Genomic DNA, 14,245 nt, shown 5'->3' with positions numbered 1-14,245 from the left:
AGAATTTATTAGAATGAAGATTGAATGTAGAATCGTGCACCGTAAAGTTTTTGGTTAGCAGTGTAAGGGAGATTCTGTGAACAATACTGTGGACCATTAAACTGGTTTTTAAGATAATCCTCAGCTTTATTTGGCAGCAAATGAAGTTCTCTTAAAACAGGTGAAATATGCTCACTATTAGAAGGAACTCAGTGGCAACATGAGCCCCTGCATTTTGAGTTAGCCACAATCTCCTACTAGAATTTTCCTGAGGAGCTTTACATGCCAGAAACAGCTACTTGCTACCTTGTTGATGCATGATATTAAGGTACTGTAGGACTTTATTAACCTCTTCGATGCTGGTGACGGAACCGCTCCGTCATCAGCCGCGGTGGCGCTGTGCTGATGACGGAGCGGTTCCATCATGGCCTGCCCGACGCGACCGCACGGCCCGGATTCCGCGCCTGAGCTGGGCGTTCTATTGAGCGGGCGGGGCCATGACGGAACCGCTCCGTCATCAGCACAGCTGACCCAAGGCTGGTGACGGAGCAATTCCGTCACCAGCGGGTGAGCGCCGCGCGGCCCCCCCGCCCCCTTAGCGCTGCGGCGGAATAGCCGCCGCAGCGAAGGTGTTAAAACCTTCAGATATTTTACTACTGTTGCAGAAGTGAGGCTAGGGTGGATATTGGTGGGCCACAAAGATGGTTTCTTTGGACCTGGCCCTTTTTGCAGGGTTATCCCAAACCTTTTGCTTCCTTCCTCCTATTTGTTCTGACCTGTTTTTGTTGGCTTTAGGACACTGATTACAGTGCTACCTACATGTTGAATTACAGAATCGGTAATTTTACCAATTCGGTATTTTACCGAATCGGAAAAAATTACAAATTCGGTAAAATTACCGATTCTGTAATTTAACATGCCCCTACATCTCAATATCCAAATACCGGTCGGAAACGGCAAAAAAATCGGCCGTTTCCGACCTCTGGCCCTGTCTTTAATGGCCCTGAGACAGGAGGCAAGCACACACAAGACCTTGGAAAACGTATAAAGTAGGATTCCAGAAAACAAAATCCAGTTCTATCACTGCTCACAGAGAGAAGCTGCAACTGTAATTTTGTCTTGTTTGGTTTGGATAAATATTGGTAATTTTTTTTTAAACTGGTGTGGTGTCAATATGTAGTATTTTCACTGTGTTAGTGTCTGTTATATGCACAATTACTTTACACATTACCTCTGAGATAAGCCTGACTGCCCGTGCCAAGCTAACAAGGGGGTGATCCGGGGTTATCTTGGGTGTGTAAATCCCTAACCCTGACTAGAAGGAAGGGTCTCTGCTTGGACAGTGTGAATACCACTGACCAACTAGAGACCCCCATTTCTAACAGGCGCCATTTGTTTTCCTACTGATAAATACCTGATAAATACCAAGAATTTATGGAGATTCAATGTAAGAAAATTCCGAGCCTTCCCATGTCTTACAAAAAAAAGCGTATTTGACAAAAAAATCAAAATCGTCAGTCTTAGGCTGGAGTTTAAATAACATTTGTGTATTGTTGCCGTACATATAGAAATGGACCCCCATATACATTAATGCAGACTGCAGAAAGACAACATAAAGACTAAAAAGCATCAGGAATAACAGAACCTTCTGGAACTTTCCAATACATAGGGAGGGTTGTGGAAAAGGCTGAGTGGAAAGCACCTATTTGTTGACAGCGTGAAGAAACAAATTCCATCCACCAAATGGCTGATTCTTGATAAGTACAGATTTTGGCTCTGTCTAATAGAATAGCATGGTCGGCTCCGTCACAAGCTGTGGGAAGGTCGAGCAAACTAGTGCATTGAGCCCTCTGCAATCTACCGTCATACACAAATAATCCCAAACTGAGCTAACCACTGATTCTGTACTGTGACCGCACTAATTCGGTAAAGGAACTTCCATGAACGAATGAAGCTGTTGACATGCCAGTTCTTCCATAATTTTAGCCATAAATTGTAACAGAGAAAGAGGTCAATTATTACTGGCATCATTTGGAGGCAGAGAGAGCTTTTTTTAACAATGGTTTTGCTAAGGCTGCCTTTCAGGGACCCGCGATCAGGCTTGAATACACAAATGATTGAATAAAAAAAAACAAGCAAGGACTATACAATAAGCTTTAAGTATCATAATCATACGGAGCAGCTGTCATGAGGTGAACTGGAGGATGAAATGATGGTAGAATTGACTTCTGAAACAGAATCTGGATTGAATGCATATATGGGCCTATTAGTACTTTTTGTTAAGTGGCGATTATGCTAGAGTGCAGGTGGTAACTTTGTTGTCTATGTTGTTTATTTTGGCCATAAAGTGTGGTGCCAATTTATAAAATTGACTTGAGGGGAATTATAATAGCAACTATCTGAAATGGAAGACAAAAGCTTACTCATTACAGTGAAAATGTCCTTAGAAAGTCTAGGAATACTATAGACCTTAGCAGAATAACAACAACATTCAGAAGTACAGCTATTTGACTTATAATCAAATAACACCAGGTTCTGAGAATCATCATCATTTCCAGTTCCTTTCGGATCTTCTGATTGATGTGTTGGAATTAATAGAAAACGGAAACTGAGAAACCACATTGGAGAAGAAACCAAATCATGGAAAACCAATTTTAATGAAAGACAATTTTACTGAAACACAAACAATTCTAAAAATGGAGGAAACATTTTAAAGCAAAGATAATGTTAAGGAAGAATCAAAGACTACGTTAAACTTGGGAAGAGTTTTGCACTACTGTGGGTGTTTTGGGTTCAGGGAGTGTTGTTGAAGAGGAGGAGGGGTTTTTAAGGGTCAGGAATAATTGTTTTCTGGGCATACAAAGGGTTGTAAAAGAGTGTTTAAGGTTCATAAATGGGTGGGGTGGTAAAGTGCTTTTAGGGTTCACAGATGAGGCGTGTTTAGGTGTGTGAGGTGTTTTTGGTTTCTGGGATAGGTGGAGCACAAGGTTGTGGAGGGGCTGTAGGGTTCCTGGGTGGGTGGAGTTTAGGGCTAGTGAAGGTTTTTAAGGTTCAATTATGGGTTATGGCTGGGGTGATGAAGAATTTTTAGGGTTCAGGATGGTGTGGAGTTTAGAGTAGTAAGGGGTTTTAAGAATTCGAGGATGGATGTGTTTAGATGTAGGAAGGATTTTTAGGGGCCAGGGATGAGTAGTTTAGGATGAAGAGGAGTTTTTATGGATCATGAAAGGCTGGTGCTTAAAGACAGTGAGAGGTTTTTAAGGTTCAGGGATGGGGGAGTTTGGGTACGCAGTGATGTTTTAAGGGATATGGGATGTGTGGGTTTTGGGGGTAGAAAGGGATTTTTAGGTTTATGGAATGGGGACTTGGGGTAGTGAGTGGTGTTATAGTTCAAGGATGGTAGATTTTGGATCAGAAAGGGCTTTTAGTCTTCAGGTGTTATGGGAGTTTAGGTGTGGTGAGAGGTTTTAGAGGGCGGAGACTGATAGTATGTAGGGATTGTGAGGGGTGAACAATGGATGGTGTTTATGGATGGTGATGGGTCAGTGTTTTAAAGGCATCTAAAGCAATTGTTTGACAATGTAAAATAAATAAATATGAAATTATGGGCCAGATGTAGGTAATTCTATTTTACCGTTTCATAAATACCGAATTTTACCGATTCGGTATTTATGAATCTGTAAAATAGAAGGGGGGAGATGTAGGTGAAATCGGTAATTGAATTACCGATTCTGTAACAATCGGTATTTACTGAATCGGTAAATACCGATTCGGTAACGCCCATTGATTCCTATGGGCATTGAAGCCCATAGGAATCAATGGGCATTACCAAATCGGTATTTACCGATTCGGTAAATACTGATTCCAGCAAGGGTGCAGGGGGTGTCACTTTGACACTCTCTAGCACCCCAAATACTGGCATGTGTGCCATGTGGCACACAGACATGCCCTAAGGGCATGTCTGTCTGTCACATCGCATAGGTTTGCATGTACACATGTGCATGCACACCTGGATTCTGTATTTTACCACCCAATTGGATTGGGTGGTAAAATACCGAATCTGTAAGGCCATTGGGATTCAGAAGAGTCCCACCTACATCAGGATGTTACCGAATCGGTAAAAATACTGATTCGGTATTTTACTGATTCGGTAAATTTACCGAATCGGTCAACTGGAAAACTGTCCAGGAAAACCTCACTCTTAATCCCATTCCTCAATCCCAACTCCCCGCTCTATCAGGCAACATTGATAGGGATGCAGAACTCTTCCATAACTGGATCGCTCAAGAAATTAAAAACCGGATCCCCACCAATCGCCATGGCAGAACTCATAAGAAAACTAAAAATGCCCCTTGGTTCACCCCTGACTTAGCTACCACTCACCTACTATGTAGGAAAGCTGAGCGTAAATGGTGCCGTACTTACAACAATGACGACCGTCTTGCCTATACCCAACTGAGGAAAAATTACCTAGCTAACATTAAATCGGCCAAGAGAATCTTCTACGTAAAAGCCATCAAAGAAGCTAGTCAGAAACAAAAAACCTTGTTCGCTATAGTAAAAACTTTTACTCAACCCAAAGCCCTTCTACCCGAAATCCCCCCATCCCAAGATCTCTGCGATAAGATCTCAGATTACTTTGACGAAAAAATCGCTTCCATCCAAAGGAATTTCCCCTCTCCTCAAACCCCTCAAGGGCTTCTAGCCCTGACCAACTTGAATCTCTAGTTGGTAATCTTAAAATTTTCACCCCGTCACTCTGTCCCAGACCAGAGAAGCTATTCTCACCTGCAAATCCGGATCCCCTTCCGATCCCTGTCCCCCTAAAATCCTCCACCAAATCATAGACGTAGTAAACCCCACCATTAATGACATAATCAACTCGTCTCTCAGTTCCGGGTCTGTCCCCCGCATATGGAAAAAGGGTGTTGTTAAACTACTCATGAAGAAGGCTAACAAATCCCCAGTAGATCTGACCAATCTCCGCCCAATCACCCTTCTCCCTGCCTTAGGAAAAATAACTGAACAGTTAGTCTATAAAGAACTCAAGACCTACCTGGAAACTCATAATATACTTCACCCTCAACAGTCCGGTTTCCGCCCCAAACATTCAACTGAAACAGCTTTGATCGAACTGACTGACACAATCAAAATGCTGCAAGACCAGAGGAAGAAAGCCATTCTTATACTTCTTGACCTCACAGCAGCGTTTGATACCATATCCCACTCTATCCTGCTCAACAGATTGATGGACATAGGGATTTCAGACTTAGCCCTCTCATGGATAAGATCATTCCTGAGCGACAGGTCCCAAACTGTCGCCCTTGGCCCTTTTCAATCTAGGGAAAAAGAGGTCTCCTCTGGAGTTCCTCAAGGGTCCATCCTCAGTCCCCTCCTTTTTAATGTTTACCTCATCCCTCTTCTCACCCTGATTGAATCATTCGGCATACCTGTCACCTCATATGCCGATGATACTCAGTTGATCGTACCCCTAGAGGACAATTCAAACAAAGCTGAGCTCAATCTTAAAAACTGCTTAACTGCAGTCTTCCAATGGATGGACACTAACCACCTCCGATGTAACTCTAGCAAAACAGAGATCCTCCCCATCGGAAAGAACACCTTCTTCTGCCCAGCCCTTTGGTGGCCGGATAAGTCTGCTGCCCCTCCCCAGACCGTCACAACAGCTAGAAACCTGGGCGTATTATTTGATTCAGATCTATCATTCGATCAACACGCCAGGAATGTTGCCGGCAGATGCTTTGGGATTATTAAATCTCCTAGAAAGTTCTTTGACTTTCTCCCCCTTGAGGCCAGGAAAACTGTAGCTGTGGCCCTCATAATCTCGCGTGTCGACTACTGTAACGGCCTCCTGGCCGGGACTAAAAAATCCACTCTCACCAAACTCCAAAGCGTCCTTCACACGGCTGCCCGCCTGGTTCTAAAATTACCCCGCAGATCCTCAATCTCTGCAGCCCTAAAATCCCTGCATTGGCTTCCCCTCCATAAAAGAATACTCTTCAAAATACTCACTGTTGCCTTTCGGGCGTTTTACAACACTGGCCCTAAATACTTAACCAGACGCTTCCCACACTACCATCCGAGTCGCTCTCTTCGTTCTGCCCAAGACAATCTTATGTCCTCCGCCAGGTATAACCTGAAGTTAAAAGGGGGAAAAACTTTAAGCGCCCTGGCTATCAAAGCTTGGAACAGCATGCCCAAACACTTGAGACAACAGACCCTAGAGAAGCCCTTCAGAAAACTTCTCAAAACGTGGATTTTTAACCTCCCCGATGACTTGACCAGAGCCGCCATTTAGCCTTTCTTCGCTCCTAAGAGAACAGGCTCCAGGATTCTCAGCGCCATGATGCTCCTTCCGGAGCGAACGCTGCGCTTTAGAAATACCCCCTCAAATATCAAATATCAAATATCCGTAAAATAGGGACCCTACATGCCAATTACTAAATACGGGTCGGTAACGGCTGAAATCGGCCGCTACCGACCGGTATTTCAGCTCCTACATCTGGCCCTATGTCCCTTGGAGTAAAGCTCTGAAATAAATATTTCCAACAAAACTGTTTCTGGAAGTAAGATCTGCAACCAGTGCATTTACACTTATAAAATAAGCATTTCAAAGCCAATTTCGACCAAAAAGGCATTCTATCACTGTTGTCCACAAAAAGGCAAATGCCATTCATTCTAAAAAAAAATGTAAACCATTTAGATTAAATGGTTTCTCACTAATTGGATTCCATGAAATAGTTTTTCCATGAAATCACATACAACCCTTCTGACATCCAACATTTGTACAGAAAGACTGTTATTAAATCAAGGATTATGCTGCAGGTTTTCATTTAAAGCTTGTATTATGCTTTTAATTGAAAGAAAAGAGAGTACAAAATACAACCAGGGTTATTTTCTTCTATTCAAATGGATTTCTAAAGTGCATGGCTACCAAAAAAGGCTTCCCAACACTCTATAAGCAGAGCAAAAACGTTTTCAGCAATTTTCTTAAAACTAGTTTCATTGCTAAACAAAGACAGTGAACAGGCATCTTCCACAAACCCACAAGCAAGGTATACAACCTAAAATATAAAATCCAAATGCTGGGTCAAACACATGTGCAAACGATGATTAAAAGCTGGTGATTGGCTTTCAGAGCATGGTAATAACAGGTTTGAAAATGGTAAACACGATCAATAATAACCAGGATCAAAGAGTTAAATGTAGCTTAGCATAAGGTTTATGTTTTGGGAGGTTGTGCAAGTCCTTGTTCACAGAGCTCTCAATTTCCCCCAATCCCACACACCATATTCATACATCACAGTCATACTATCATCCATTCCAAAACTCATCATCAGATAGCCAACATCACACATACACATCACATCAACAAGTGCATCAGGGTAGAAACAACGGCCACAAAATGATTGGATGACAGGTTGAAAATATTCATCAGGGGGTTAGGGGTAGATACAAGACAGCTGCCCCCACAAGAACAACGCCAACGCGCGTTTTGGTGTCTAGCCCCAGGCGGGGTACACCTTCATCAAGGCGGAGATGGACGAGTGGTGTGGGACAGTACACCTAAAAACATGAGAGAAGACACATACATTCAAGATAATTACAGGTACTGTCAGCCTCAAACTTCTTCATTAAATGGGATCATATAGCTACATGATCAGCTCTGGGGAAAAAGATAGTTTATTTACATAAGAAAGATTCCACAAAATCAATGAACTGGAATAGGGTGCATCGTTACCAAACAAGAATGAGAGAACAATGGGTGAGAATAAACAATATCCAAAGGTCTCAAGTACAAGGCCACGGGCAGGGCTCCTTTCAAAATCCCATACCAACATATAAAAGGAGAACCACAAAGGTGTTTTAGTAAGAAAAGGACTCTATGGGGAAAAAATTTAACATGTGTATACACTATAACTCTACAAGAGGATAACCTGTCAATTAGTAAATCCTTAGCAAAGTTAATGCAACTCCCTCAGTGTGGGTTGGGAATTAAAGAACCTACCCCACGAATTCCTGACGAGTCCTTCTCCAGGATTTTAGAATACCTCCTTCAGTCAGGCAAAAGGGTGGGAGCAGACGATGTCCCTCGTAGCTGGGCGAATAGGGCAATGCTGCTTCACATGGTCATAAGACCGGTCCCCGGAATTGCGGGATTGGTACCTGGTCGCACAGAAAGTACAATAAACATGTTAAGCTCATCGGTAGCCCGAAGAGTTAGGCTGCCCGCGGCAAATGGAGTACCCCGGCATGCTCCCACGCATAGTAGTAAAGGGGGGTGGAGGCTAACAGCAGGTGATCAGGGGCGTATCGCGGGGAAACTACTTCATCTAGTGATGGCGGTGCATGAAAAACATGTACTTAACTCAGGGAAAGGGGGCCATCTGGGCTCTAAGGAAGCACTACACTTAACATGCCTATGGATAGGGAAGATGGAGCACAAAATGTAGCTTCATGCTGATACAAGAAAAGTAGCCATCCAGCCTCAATTAAATAATAAGGGGTAGTCCAAAAGATAGTATTTAAGGGGCCTTCCAGACCAATCCGGGGACCTACCCATCTGTAGAGCTGGATTTAATTAATGCACCTCTTGTCAACAAAGACGAAATTAGAGGGAACCTAGTCAGATGACGAGGCCCCATCAGGTAACCCGCTCCAAAGCTAGTGGTTACAGGGGTACCCAATAAGGGGAGATCAGCACACCACCCTCTGTTATGCAGAAAAGTGTCCCCCGACGGATTCTCCCGCTTAACTTAAAACTGGATTACAGGACCAGCGATAAGCATTCCTGATGGCTCAAACACAGCTTTCTAGGCGAGGGAAAAAGGGGGGGAAGGGAAAAAGGGGGCAGAGGAGTGGGACCCCACTGGTATAGGTTGGGGGATCCAGGAATTCAAGGTTTACAGACAAAGGTACCAATTATATTATGGCATTCTCCCATGCGCAATTCTCATCGAGACCCTTCTTCATGGCATTCAAGAAATAGATCCAAAAAACCTCTCCTTTTTTGCGAAAAGCAGAGGGGTTTTGTCCTGGATGTAGCCGGATTCTTTCCAGTATGGACCACTTAAGATCGCTCTCAGAGTGGTTTTTCTCAAGCCAGTGGCCAACTAACAGAGCAAGAGTTTTTTTACTCGGATGTTTGACCTATTTTCACCAATCCTGGTTCAGCACTCCCGTCAAGTTTCTCCAACATAAATAAGGTCACAAGGACACATAATGATGTAAATGATATTGGAGGTACGGCAGTTGGTCATTCTCAGAAGGGTGATTGTGCTCTCAGCGGACTTGATAGTGTCACCCACCATAGCATTGCGGCAAGCCTGACAATTGCCACTCCCTTGATGGGGCCCGGGACACATATTGCTTTTTGGAGGGGGGCGGGAGGTTCCTGCAATTTCCCTCTGACAAGATAGTTTTTAAGATTCTTGTTTTTCTTAAAGGCAAAAATGGGTTTGGGGAGATGGTCTTCACCATTGCCCAAATTAAGAAGATGCTAACATGAATTCATGGCCTGTCTCAGTTTATGATTGTGATTAGAATGTCTGGTCACACAGACCAATTTGTCCATGGATTCCTTTTCCCTGGGCATGAACATAGACTTGCAGTTAAAGTATCGTGCCCTTTTGAATGATTCCTTAAACCGTTTGTGAGGGTAGCCGCGGGACTAAATACTTTGATAAACTCAAGTTGATTGTTGATTATAGCCCTGATCTGCTCCAGTTTTTGCTTACTAGGATCCTCTCCTAGGGCCTTATTGAAATTGCTGGGCAGGTATTTTCTTGTTGTTGGTTGCCTTCAGCATCACAAGTACCAGATTTCAAAGAATAAATCTGTTAGGAAAAGCTACACAAGCCTGGACTGGGGAAACTTGAAAGTTCTCCATTCATGAAAGTAGAATGCAACCAGAAGGACAGGATGACAGGCGGTGAACTGGGTGTGGGTCACAAGCTTTTACATTGGTGTGTCTGTTATAATTTTATCTTCACATTTCCCAAGTGCCTCTGCCTCAACACAGGCCCATTAATTGGAAAGATATGCCATTATGTTTTCATTTTAATTTCAAATTGCTCAGGAAGTGCTCTTTTGCATTGTATATTAACCCCTTCCAGGCTCATGACGAGCTGGGCTCGTCATGGTGTAGCCTCCTCAAACACTGATGACGAGCCCAGCTCGTCATGAACAATGGGAAATTCAATAATCCAGCACAGCAGCAAAATATCGCTAGCAGCGATGGTGTTAAATACAATCACGCTCATAGTTAATTTTCCTATGCACAGGGAGAGAGAGAGTAGGTCCCTATTAATGGCACACCTGAATAGAAATAACACATTAAATCAGCCACAGGCACATATCAGTTAAATTAAAAGACCTTGATCTTCAGTCAGGACCACACCATGTAAACGAAACTAGCAACTCCCTGAAAAACAAGCCATTCCACAAGTGATGCCAAAACACAATTGCTTGTTCAAAGGTTGGTAGGGTGGGAGGCAGGGTAATATCAGGACTTTATTTTTCTACAGCCTGCAAAGTTTCCAAGAAAAACATGGCGTTCTCACAGAAAATTAACACAAAAGCATGAAAGAAAACATTTGCTTAGCCCCTGAAACGATCAGCTCTGTTTTCTTGCCAAGTCACATTCAAAAAAATAAAGCTTGGCCTATTGTGCAAAATATGTTTGGATAAGAACGCCATTTAAGATGAAAAGGTTCTGATTACCATGACCTATTAATAAAACTGCATTGAAGAAACACAGACAATATGAGAAAAGAAAATAATCTGCTGGGACTATGTCATACTTTTGGTGGATGTGGCTATTGTTTTCACTGCGACTGGTTCTGAAGTAATCTATAAATACTCTGTAGTTTACTCTCTTATTTGCGACTTAATTACATTTGTCTCTAAACATACTTAAAGTCCTAGAAAGAGAAACATATTACTTCTTTCACAGCTGTGCTGCATTTTAAAACTGGACCTTTTCTATGTGCAGGCACAGTTTTCTATTATATACAGTTCCATCATCAGCTAAGAGGTAATCGACAGTCGTTTTCCGGTTCAAATATTCCAACAAGTGTAAGTGCTCAAGGCTATCCTACAACGACCACCCAACATTGTAAAAATGATAAAAAGTATATACCCAGGTCCACATGTGATACAATAATTAGCAATCGACAACCTGAGCAAAAACACTGACGTAAAGCACATATAAAGTCCAAATCTCAGTCCTTAGTGATTTCTTCTTGCTTTTATTCCGAGGTCTTTAAGTATACATATGTAATTCAATTTTCATTACAACTGTCCAAGCCACAAAACATGCAAACACGTGTTTCGTCTATAAGGCTGTAAGCCATAGACCTCATCAGGACACTCAAAAAACGTGTATGTGCTAGAGTCATAAAGTCAAAATGAGGCCGCAATAATCCATATGTCCTTATTCCTGAAGTTCAACAGAGGAAAGTATTATATACAATGTATCCCGAGCAGAATCAAACTGTATACAAAACAAATATTGAATAAAACATCATATTCCAGAGTAGGTGTCAGTCTTCTTCTTTAATGTTCTTTACAGCATCTCTTTGGATTGCTAGCCAACACGTGTTTCGTCTATTTATAGCAGTTTATGCATTTAGACTTCATCAGGGCTAGAATGTATAACAGAGACAACAATTAAAAGCTAAATATGTCAACTGATACATATTTAAAAGCAATTTAGAGAAGACAAGTTTTAATCTGAACCTCGTCATAGCATTGTCACTACAAATGACAGGAGCGTTCAGAGCGAGATTTCACCTATGTGTCAGTATTGTCAAGTCAAGTCATTATACTTTTATTCGACACATGTATCATAAAAAGTACAAACATGAAATACACACATAATTATAAAAACAGTTCATTATTTACAAAAAGACATATAAGAGTTATGTGGAAAAATTGACTTGATAAGCATTTTTTAAAATCTTAGTCCTAATGATCCAGGCACATGATAAGAACTTTGCAACCCCACAAATGGTAACCATAGAAGAGGTGTCGGAGATAAGAATACGCAAAGCTGATTTGTAATCTCTAACACCAAGATTCTTTAGTACTGGTTTTAACCATTTCTTCCTAGGTAAGATGTATGCCTTACAGGCAAAGAAGAAGTGGCCCAATGATTCCTCGGGATTTGTACACCCTGGACACATTGTATCCTCTTCCCTCCTATTGTTCCATCTAGATGTAAAAGTTTTGAGGGGCAATGTTCCATGTCTAAATTTAAGATATAAAGTCCTTTCCCGAGGAATCTGAATAAAGTCCAAAAACAATTCCAGTTTTAGGGTGCATTTATGGGTCAAAAAGGTCTCGGTCAAATGACCCCAGTTTGGGTTCTGTAGCGCCTTGGTCTCTATCCAATCCCAATATAATTTTTTCACCACTTTTTTTGGTGGAGGTGATTGGGATACCCAAGCGTCGCTTAAACCCACACTTGCTACAAGCTTTTTTAATGCATTTAGCCATCTGATTTTGCCTGAGGTGTTTAATTTTAGTATTTCATCTAGCACAAGGGCATAATTAGCTAGTTCGGGGGTCCTCCTCAAACGAACCCAATATAAGAGGGGACGGAGCTGGAGGATGTCCCCAATAGACTTTCTACCCAGGTCTAAAAATAAAGGTTTAAGTGGGGTAGAGGATGGAAGCGACACCAAGTCCCTCATAAACTTGTTCTCTGATCGGACAAGGTCGTTGGTATTCTCATTGCCCCACAGTTCCGAGCCATAAACAGCTGAGGCAATTGCTTTCCCCTCATAGACTGATAAGGCAGGGGCAACTGGCCTGCTTATAGAGAGGCGTTGGTTTTTTAAAATAGTGCCGGAAACCCTTTTAAGGTTTAAAATCATTTTACATATATGGGGTTCCCATTTCAAATGGTTACTAATCCTAACACCAAGATAGTCAAACTCATCGACCACCTCTAAAGGAGATCCATTCAAGGTCAAGTGGATATTCCTATGTTTCCTCTTAGCGGTCATGACCATTAGTTTAGTTTTGGTTGTGTTTATTGTAAGTCCCCGTTCCTGACAAAAAACACTAAACTGATCAAGAAGGATTTGGAGACCTGTGGGGGTTTTTGATAAGAGGAGGGTGTCGTCGGCAAAGAGGAGGGATGGTGTTTTCTCCCCAGCCACGATCGGGGCATCGGCCAGTGTATCTTGCAGATGTTTCACAACCCCATTTATAAAGAGGGAAAATAAAGTAGGGGCCATCACACACCCCTGCCGCACCCCTCTGTTGACAGGTATACTCTTAGTGAGTTGCCCCTGCGCCCCCCAGCGTATCTTCGCATATGTACCCTCATGGAGTTTGATGATAAGATTTAGCAGGTAAGATGGGAAACCCATATCCAGTAGGACATTCCAAAGTTTAACACGGGGTATTACATCAAAAGCCGTTTTGAGGTCAATAAAAGCCAGGTAAAGGCTCCCTCTGGCTATTGACACTGTTTTCCAGAAAACTGCACAGAATCTGAAGACTTGGTCAATGGCCCCAACATTGTTTCTGAATCCAGCCTGAAAGTGGGACAGAATGTTTCCTTCCATAAGCCAGCCCTCAATCCTATTTACAATTACCCTGCCAACTACTTTTTGAATGACATCAATTAGACTAATTGGTCTGTAGTTGGCAGGGTCCTCTCTCTCACCCTTTTTAAAAACGGTAACAACTTCAGCACCCTTCCATGAGTCCGGTACCTGGTGGCCTAAATGAATAAGGTTCAAAACATTTACAATAAAATCAGCCCAAACCAGTGGGTTAGACATCAATAAATCACCCGGTATTCCGTCCGGGCCAGGTGCCTTACCCGGTTTTATTTTAAGGATTGCCTCTTGCACCTCACGGGGCGAAAACAGTACATCAGTAGAGCCATCATTCCCATGAACCATACAATCAGTACCTAGTATAGGGGATACTGGCGTAACTTCTAAGGAGCCCACGCCATATAAATTTGAGAAGTGGGAATACCATTGGGACTCAGTTATAAGGTTTGGTACGGGCTCAACGCCACGTCTATCCATGACGTTGATCAATTTCCAAAATGCAGTGGCATTTTTCCCATGAGCTGCTTCCTTTAGAGCCTGCCAATGTTCCTCTTCCCAATCTTTTTTGGCTTTCATAATACTAGTGCGATACTCATTTCTAGCTAATCTAGCAGCTGGGGCATCCTTATTTTTAATAGCTAGTGAAATTGCTTTCCTTTTCTCTCTACAGG

The sequence above is a fragment of the Lissotriton vulgaris genome, chromosome 10 (assembly GCF_964263255.1).
Source record: "Lissotriton vulgaris chromosome 10, aLisVul1.2, whole genome shotgun sequence".
Classification (NCBI taxonomy): Eukaryota; Metazoa; Chordata; class Amphibia; order Caudata; family Salamandridae; genus Lissotriton; species Lissotriton vulgaris.
This window is presented reverse-complemented; position numbering follows the sequence as displayed.